Source organism: Homalodisca vitripennis, chromosome X, assembly GCF_021130785.1.
Source record: "Homalodisca vitripennis isolate AUS2020 chromosome X, UT_GWSS_2.1, whole genome shotgun sequence".
Lineage (NCBI taxonomy): Eukaryota > Metazoa > Arthropoda > Insecta > Hemiptera > Cicadellidae > Homalodisca > Homalodisca vitripennis.
In genome coordinates this window covers 123431324-123439863 of record NC_060215.1, presented here as the reverse complement: position 1 = coordinate 123439863, position 8540 = coordinate 123431324, and positions in this window count along the sequence as shown.

Here is an 8540-nt window from a genome sequence, read left to right as displayed (position 1 = left end):
TAAATAAGTTAAATACAAATTCAACCGATTTATAAGGTTACTTAAGACATTTATTTAGCCTCGATGACAAAGTAAATAAAAAGAATTAAAATTAGGAAATATTTATTAAATAAATACGTAAATTACTATTTTGTATGAGTGGGAAATGTATGTGATATTTGACAAGGGATACATGATGAATAGTTAAATAATAATAAATTAATCTACCAACTGCTTCATTTCCTATCAGTATCTTCGAATTATCATATATTGAGAATGAAACGAATACACAAATGTAGAGCAATTTTCAATAATTATTTGTATATACAGATTGTAAAAGCTAAGTTCATGTTGTAGAAGCTACAACATATGGTATATACAATGATATCAATTCAATTACAAAATATGGAAAATTTCTACTTACAAAGCTGAATAAGAATGCCCATGTCAATATTGCCATACGTATCAAATATTTTCGAAATTATTGCCAAACCGTGTCGTTCTAAGACGTCGTACTTAGGATTTCAGTTGAATCAAAGTAAATAAAACAAATCTAAATTAGTATTTATAAATTACACACACACATGCATAGAATACAGTCATTACAGTAAGTTTTACTAAATGATAACGAATCTCGCTTTGGTTATACGGAATGATGAGTGTGCCTCTATTTCCTATTGGATATTTGTAATTATGTGTGGGGAAAGACAAAAAGTGTAAAAAATAAAACTAAAGCCAAAAGCAGCCCGCCTGCCCGGCCATTGGTGGTAGTTTAGAAGTCACCTTTAAGACGTTGATCCCCAGGTTAAGTGTTAGAGAGGGCTTCATAGCCCTAAATTCGCCTGGTAAAATAAGACATCTTTACTTTACTTTTTTAAGTAAAAAAGTAAAGTAAAGATGTTTTCATTCGAGAACACCTCCAGCTGTCACTCTTCTCTCTAATAGCTTTATTTCGCAGTTGAATAAATGTCCTTACTGAATGCTGAAAGTAGCATCTCATCTACATTTGAACTATATTGTAATAACTATAAGAAATAAAAGAAAACAAACTAATCCAAACATATTAAAACTGCTACCTTCTAAGGTTCTTTAAGTGTTAAAAACTGGTTTAATTTAGAAAATGATACTATACATAATTTATCAAGCTTTAATTCTACAATATTTAAAACAATTAGCATGTATGAAGAATGGGGTGCATTTGAGTATACTTTATGGTAGGTTTTAAGGAAGTTGGTTTCAATATTAGAACAATTATGATAAAGATGTTTACGAATTATATTTAAATTGTGTATTTCATGCTTGCTGGAGCAAATCACATGTACCAGTAATGACGTAATTGACAGTTTTAAGAAATATTTTGATTTACAATGTGTTAAGACAATTATTAAAGATTTCCTCTTAATTTTTGAGAAGAACCTTTTTAGTTATTTTTAATAATCTGAATTTATTTCTTATTATCATACTAACAATCATGAAGAATATAATTTTATTTAATTCTTTCATCCGTAGATTTTATGAATTCATAATATCTGTCAATTTCAGTGCATATTTATAAGAATATTAGATGATAAGCTTGATTTTCAACTAAGCGTTTATAAATTATTAAAAATTGATACTGAGCTCTGAAGAATTCCTCAGATGTCAATGTAAAAAGTCCAATAACCCTAACGATCCTCACATGCGTCGTTTAATACCTGAGCTCTGAAGAATTCCTCAGATGTCAATGTAAAAAGTCCAATAACCCTAACGATCCTCACATCCGTCGTTTAATACCTGAGCTCTGAAGAATTCCCCAGAAGCCAATGTAAATTCTCTAAGTACAATCTGAAACCTTTGACTGCATTAGTTAATCTGTTACTTCGTACGTCGCTGTCTGTCGCTTCTCAATCAGTGATCCGGCATAGTTGTTTTCGAATCACACCTAAAAGTTAAAAGTAATTACATCTTTTTAAGATAACCCCAAAACCATTAATAGTTATAGACTTGTCTCAAATTTTCACGTAAAGAGAATAAAATTAAAACACTTTTATATGTGAGTTATTGAGTTTCTTAACATATACAATCAGCTCTATAACGAACAGTTTGGGTTCAGGAAGTGCAAATCGCAGAAACAGTTTTGAGTTGAGATGAGAGGAGGTACAGGGCGAAATCACACATTAAGTGTGTTTCTCGACTTATGTAAGGCATTCGATTGTGCTGACATCTTACCATGCTTCCACTCGAAAGAATTGCGTATTATGTTGATGATATGACTCATTGTTTTAATGTATTGGCTCTGTGAAATCAACAGTTGTGTCCAAAATATTCACAGCCTCAATGTAAAAGCGAATTCTCCAAAATTCAAACTTCTACTTGTTTGCACTCAGCAGACTGCAACTTGGGCCTATTCATTTATCTTATTTTATTGGATGATATCACACTAGAAGAGGTCTGCTTCTCAAAATTTATTGGAAATAACCTTGATTAACGTGTGTTCACACCTATTAAGTTTGCTCCAAAATATGCACAGGTATTTATGTTTTCAGTTCTCTAGTAAAATACTCTCCCATTAAGGTTCTGATGATGGCTTAGTATTGCTTAATTTATCTCAATCTTACTGACTGTTGCTACAAGTGTGAAAATAACCAATTTTTGAGAGCAATTTCTAAAACAAACGATTTGTGCGTTATTTCAAAATTACAATTCAAAGAGTCGTGTAGACCAGCTGTCAAAATATTGCAAATGGCCTCAGCCAAGACTCTACAACCTAGAAAAATCGACATATTGTATGTTAAAATGCACCTCAACCAACGGCGAGATATTTACTCGTACGAGAATAGATCATCTGAGGGGGTAATTTTTTAAGATGTTGACGTTCAGATCACCCCAGACGACAATAAACTAAATTACGTGGCATTTGGAGAGGGATAAATAATTATTTTACAACTTTAAGAAGCAAATATTACTGTGGAGACAAAAAAAGTATTTTTGTATTGCCTACATAAAATTTTAAACAATATGGACACACCTACCACATTGAACTTGAACTAAGACATACATTTCTGATAATCTTCGTTGCTTCTGCCGATGGACCTTCAAGTTACACCTGGCGATCAGGGAGACGTTGACATTTATTTTCTCATAAATATTATCACCAGCATCATTTCCATGGTGATTCTGTTCCTCTAGTGTGTCCAATAACCGTAAATTGCTGCAAAATTTGATATTAAACAGCTGGTCGGCACTGTGTGCTAAGACCTTATTTACGTATAAGGGCACTATCACAGACCTATATAATTTTAAGTGTCATATGCCGCTACTGAAAAATTATTCATTATATCATTCAAACGTTGAATATTAGTTTTGACTATGCTTGCAACCGTGAGACACTGAAGGCTACAAATTATTGCATTAAAATTTCTTTATAATATTTCTTTATAAATTTCTTTTGTAGGTCCTTTATTCTAAATACTGAAAGTTTGGTTTTAATGTACCTACCAGTTATATTTGTACATGTATATACTTTCATTTTATATAAACCATAATAAATAATTGGTGTTTTAGGTTCATAATATAGAGTTTTAACTGGTATTCTCAAACTATTTTGGAGGTAATTGTTTAGTTCTTACTATTGAAAAGTGTGTGTGTGTGTTCTTTTACACAGTGTATTAGTTCCAAATTAAAGATAAATACAAACTAAAATAAAAAAATAAAATTCTTTTGGAAGTTAAGTAAACTGTAAGTTTAAGGTTATTGCCAAACAACCAATGACAACCAATTTTATCGTTACATTTTTTTATTTTCACTGATCTAAACTTTTTAAAGATGTGGCATTAGATGATACATACAGTAGAACATATGATTACCATATGTAAATAGCTGGTTATTACGTTATCTAGCTATAACTTGTATTATCATCCTAGATTTAGAAACATTGATATGATTTTCAAAGAGGGAACCGATTGCAATTTGTTTTTAATGTATGGAGCAGCCTGCTGAAAGATGTTTACTTTGCGAATGATGCAATGACTCATGTCACCAAACGTAAATCAAACTGTGACTGACGGCTGTGTCAATAGCTACAGGGATGACGTGTAAACAATTCAAATAACGGGATGACGTGTAAACAATTCAAATAACGGGATGACGTGTAAGTTTCAAATTTGTTTAACTAACACAGCTTTAAGAGATGAATGACTGATGAAAATATGTGATTAGCACTGAAGAATAAAGTGGTGAAAGCCCTTGAGCACGGGTTTATCGTATGCAGCCATGATTTGCAGCATTGGTGCATATACAGAGATACTGAATAGTCTAAAAACTGTGTAAGTCTTCTGTACTCATAAACTTAAAAACAAAACTTTGTACAGTGACAAAGGACATAAAATTGAACTTTCTGATGAAATCAGTAGATTTTACCACCTCAGGGACATGGCCCGTAAGAAGTCGGTGAAAATATGAAAAGTAAGCATAGGTCATAGTAAAAAGTTGCTAAATTTATATTCATAAAGGTCAATTTAAAGTTTAAATAAATCGCAGGTTGCAACTTTTAGGCAACAATTCCTATGAATTTTGAAATTGATATGAAAATGGTGGGTTGTACTCCTGCGCCTGACTCACATTTCATAACAAAGTACTTACTTCATTTCTCTGAAGAAAACACGGCGCGGTGTGTCACTAAATTGCTCTCCCCCCGATAATCAACACACCACAACATTCCACTTGCATCAAGTTACGATAGGAAGCGATTTCAATTGGCAAGTCACTATTACATTACAACCAACTGACCCTACGAAATATCACTTAGTCAGTACTCTCCCTCGCAAGAGAAGATTTCTAATTTCTCCCAATACATGTGAAATATTTGCTAGTAAATGTAAGGCCTTGGGCTTATTTTGTGGTTCTCAGATTGCGATCTTATTTAGATTAGCTAAGTTTTAATCGTAGCTATTTTGAAAACAGCTGAACAAAATGCTTATGATGGTTGTTTTTTTTCTTTGAATTTAATCTACAGCCGATTGGGGAACCTCGAAATGAAATACACTACAGATAATTTATATTTAACTTCATAAATTACTTAGTCTAAAGAAATTATACTCCAAACAAATTTAAGCTATTATATTAAAGGTAAACTAGATTAGTATTTCTTAATGTAGATTAGAAATATTCACTTATAAAAAATTAAAATTTTGGTAAGTATATACGTTACGATAAGGAAAAATGGAACAAAAAGGCGTTACTTTTAGCATTAATACCTTTTACCAAGCTTGTAGTCCTTAGAATTTGCTGTGATTTCCTGCCTAACAGCCCAAGCCTACTTGTTCGTAGCCTCAAAATTTATCAGAAAGTGAATCTCAACCCACTTGTGTCTGATATATACAAGACTCTTGGACACAAATTTTATTTCGGTTTTCAGCTAGTGTGATGTTTTGAATATTTGCTGGCTCAAGTAAACCATAGGGCTAAGAACAACATTACTCCATTCCCTATTTTCAGTTTTAACTTAATAAATCGTCCTTTTATTGTAATATCTCAAATTAATTGGCCGAGTGTAAGCGAAGCCTATAACTCGGGGGAAACGTCCTCTTATGACTGTATGACTGACTATCCGCAGGATATCACATAATGAAGTCAGACCCTGTAGCAATCTAGCAGCTGATCATGGGAGGTTTGTTATGTTCAAACCACCATTATTTCAATGTTGCCACCTCTTAAAATATGCCGCACATTCAGTTGACATTAGAATGAAATGTATTCCACCACAAGTAATAACCATTTAACTTCTTCGAATTAAATCAAAAATATTTCGTTTCGGATTACAAACGCATATCGTACACTTTTGTACAAGGAATTAGTCCCCCATGGGCACCAGAGACTTCTGTGTTGTACCGTTATTTTAGTACATATATTATATTACTTTGGAGCTAATACTTTATAAATCAAAACAACTTTTCGGAAATACTTGATTTATTCCGAATTAAAGTTTACCCAAAATTGTAACAAAGTTTACAAACTTTAGATTTGATTTTCTTCAAAAACTTCTCACAACCGATTGAATCTAATTAAGAGTCTGATTAAAAAAGAATTAAAATTAAAATGAAACTAAAAATGTATACTTCTCCAAAAATGGTTTAAATTAACAAAATAAAATAAAAAGTTCTCTTCTCAAAATATTCAAAAATCAATATAACACAAAACTTGATATTAAATTTACGACCAAAATTTAATTCACAATACTTCAAAAATTGAATTAATTTTTAGACTCTGTAATATGGGAAATTTTACAAATTTTAAACACAATAGTATTAAAATAAAAGATATTAACTAAACGCTGGTACGGGACTTACTACTTTGAAGACTATGGAGGCTGATAGGAAACTAAAAACGCACTAAAGAAATTTAATAACTTGATTTAAATTTACACTCGATAAAAAGAATTACTCTAGATCCCAAACTATAGGATTAGAGGAAGAACTACTGCTTCTCAGCTGGACGTCTCTACGCTGTCGTTGTCACTTCAACACTGCTCCCCCTCTCTCCGTGAACTGGCTCGGGAACGTATCTCTGATTACTAACCGTAGACATCTCGATCAGCTGATTTACCGGTCTAACCAACAAACAATGTCCACGCACCGCGTCTAGTTAACAAAAGAGCCTACTTCCTACCGCGATTCAGCATAAATAATTACAACTACGGTACAGTGTGGTGGCGAGTATACTCATTGTCGATGTGCACATGTGGTATTACAACGCTATCATAATAAACCATCTTTTATAACAATTTTTGCCGTATCTCAAAATTAAAACTAATAATAAAAAACTAAGTTTTTTACGCAGATCTCGTAAATTATGCCACAAATACTTTATAATCTAATGATATTTATATCAAACCTTGTTAAGCAAACAAAATATGGTATGGTATTTATTAATGAATATTAGTATTTAATTGAAGAATTAATTATTAACGCTAGTTGAAAGCTAATTTTTTATTATTTTAGAGGTATCGGAGAAGGAATAAAAAAACGGAACAAGACGTACATACCAAAACAGTAGAGCAGGTTGTTACGTGTAGTATCGTAAGTGTTTGAAATATTAGTCCTGTAAATAGATGGGACCCGAAAAGTAAGCCTAGTGACTCAGCGTGTTCAGCGCCGACCTCCAACAACCAGACAGAGTCCAGATTGTAGTACGTAGACAGCGGGACCTGCAGGTTCCTTAAATGTTGTGGAATATTTCTGAGTAAGAAATATTGCAATGTATTTTGGATTGGTGTAGTTAATCGATTTTAATACTCTGAAATTATGTTTCTGTATAAAGCAAGATAGTCGGGTATGTGTTGTGTTTTTAAACGCAGCCTTAATACTAAACTTTGAGCGAACATTAACTCATCTGAAATATACCTGTAAGCCACTCCCCATACTATAATGCCATATTGTAAAATCAATTGTGGATAAGTGTAATAGTTTTATTTCTAATATTTCAGTTCATTGATGAAACACCTAAATCATTTCACTTAGTTTAAAATTTAGCATATGAATGTGTGGTTACAATTTTAATGTAGATTGCATGATGACTCCAAGGTACTTGTACTGATTATCTCTCTGTAACACCCGACAATCACAGGAGCCACTGTTCGAGTCACCGCTAGAGTGCAGCATCAATCTCAAGTCTACAGGCGGCTCGCCCGCGCGCTATGCGATCGATATACATTTTGTTTAAGAGACATTCATGATAAAAATATTTTTCTCGAATCACTTTTCTACTGCCACCAATTCTCTTACAGCAAAACGTTAGGCCTCGCACGATCTCTGCTCTAACAATATTTCGTTGCCATCTGCAATTAAAAATATGCTACCAGTAATCTCGAGTTTGTCATTATTATTTATATAAATTAAAAATAAAAGTCACCCAAAAGTGCTAAGTTGCACTACACTGCAATTAAAACTCACTGTGTCTCTTCAATAATAGTTAATTGAGTCAGTTTGCGTACGTTCGCTCAATTAGCTTGTGAAACAGTTGAAGGATAATCCACGAACTTTAACACATTGTAATTTGCGAAACATCAGGCTTCTGTTAACGCTATTTAAAGCCTTTGCAAGATCAATGAACAGAAAAAGCACTTCATTGTTATTATTTAAACAATAATTTATACGTTCATTAATTTGCGAATAGAGAGTATGAAGCATTGTTGTTTTTTCGAATCCGTATTGAGAAGAAAATATTATTATCTTCAAGTTATTCCTGTAATTGGGATTGGACACATTACTCGAATACTTTACTTTTCGAACTTACCAATGATATTGATCTATCATTGTATATGTTTTATTAAGAAAATGTTTTTCTTATGTTATTTGTAATTTAACCCCTTATCCAACTAGAAAAAAAACAAATTAAAAGAGTTAGCCATTTCCTAGAAATTTTTGCCAGAAATTTCACTTTTACGAGTGAACTCGGGCACAGGGAACTCCTGTCTGTTTTTTCCTAGAATAAATGAACTCGTTAACAGTGCTCTAATACCGTTGAATTTACTATATTTCCGTTAAATAAACCATATTTGTTTTTTTAATTTGATGGCTTAAGAT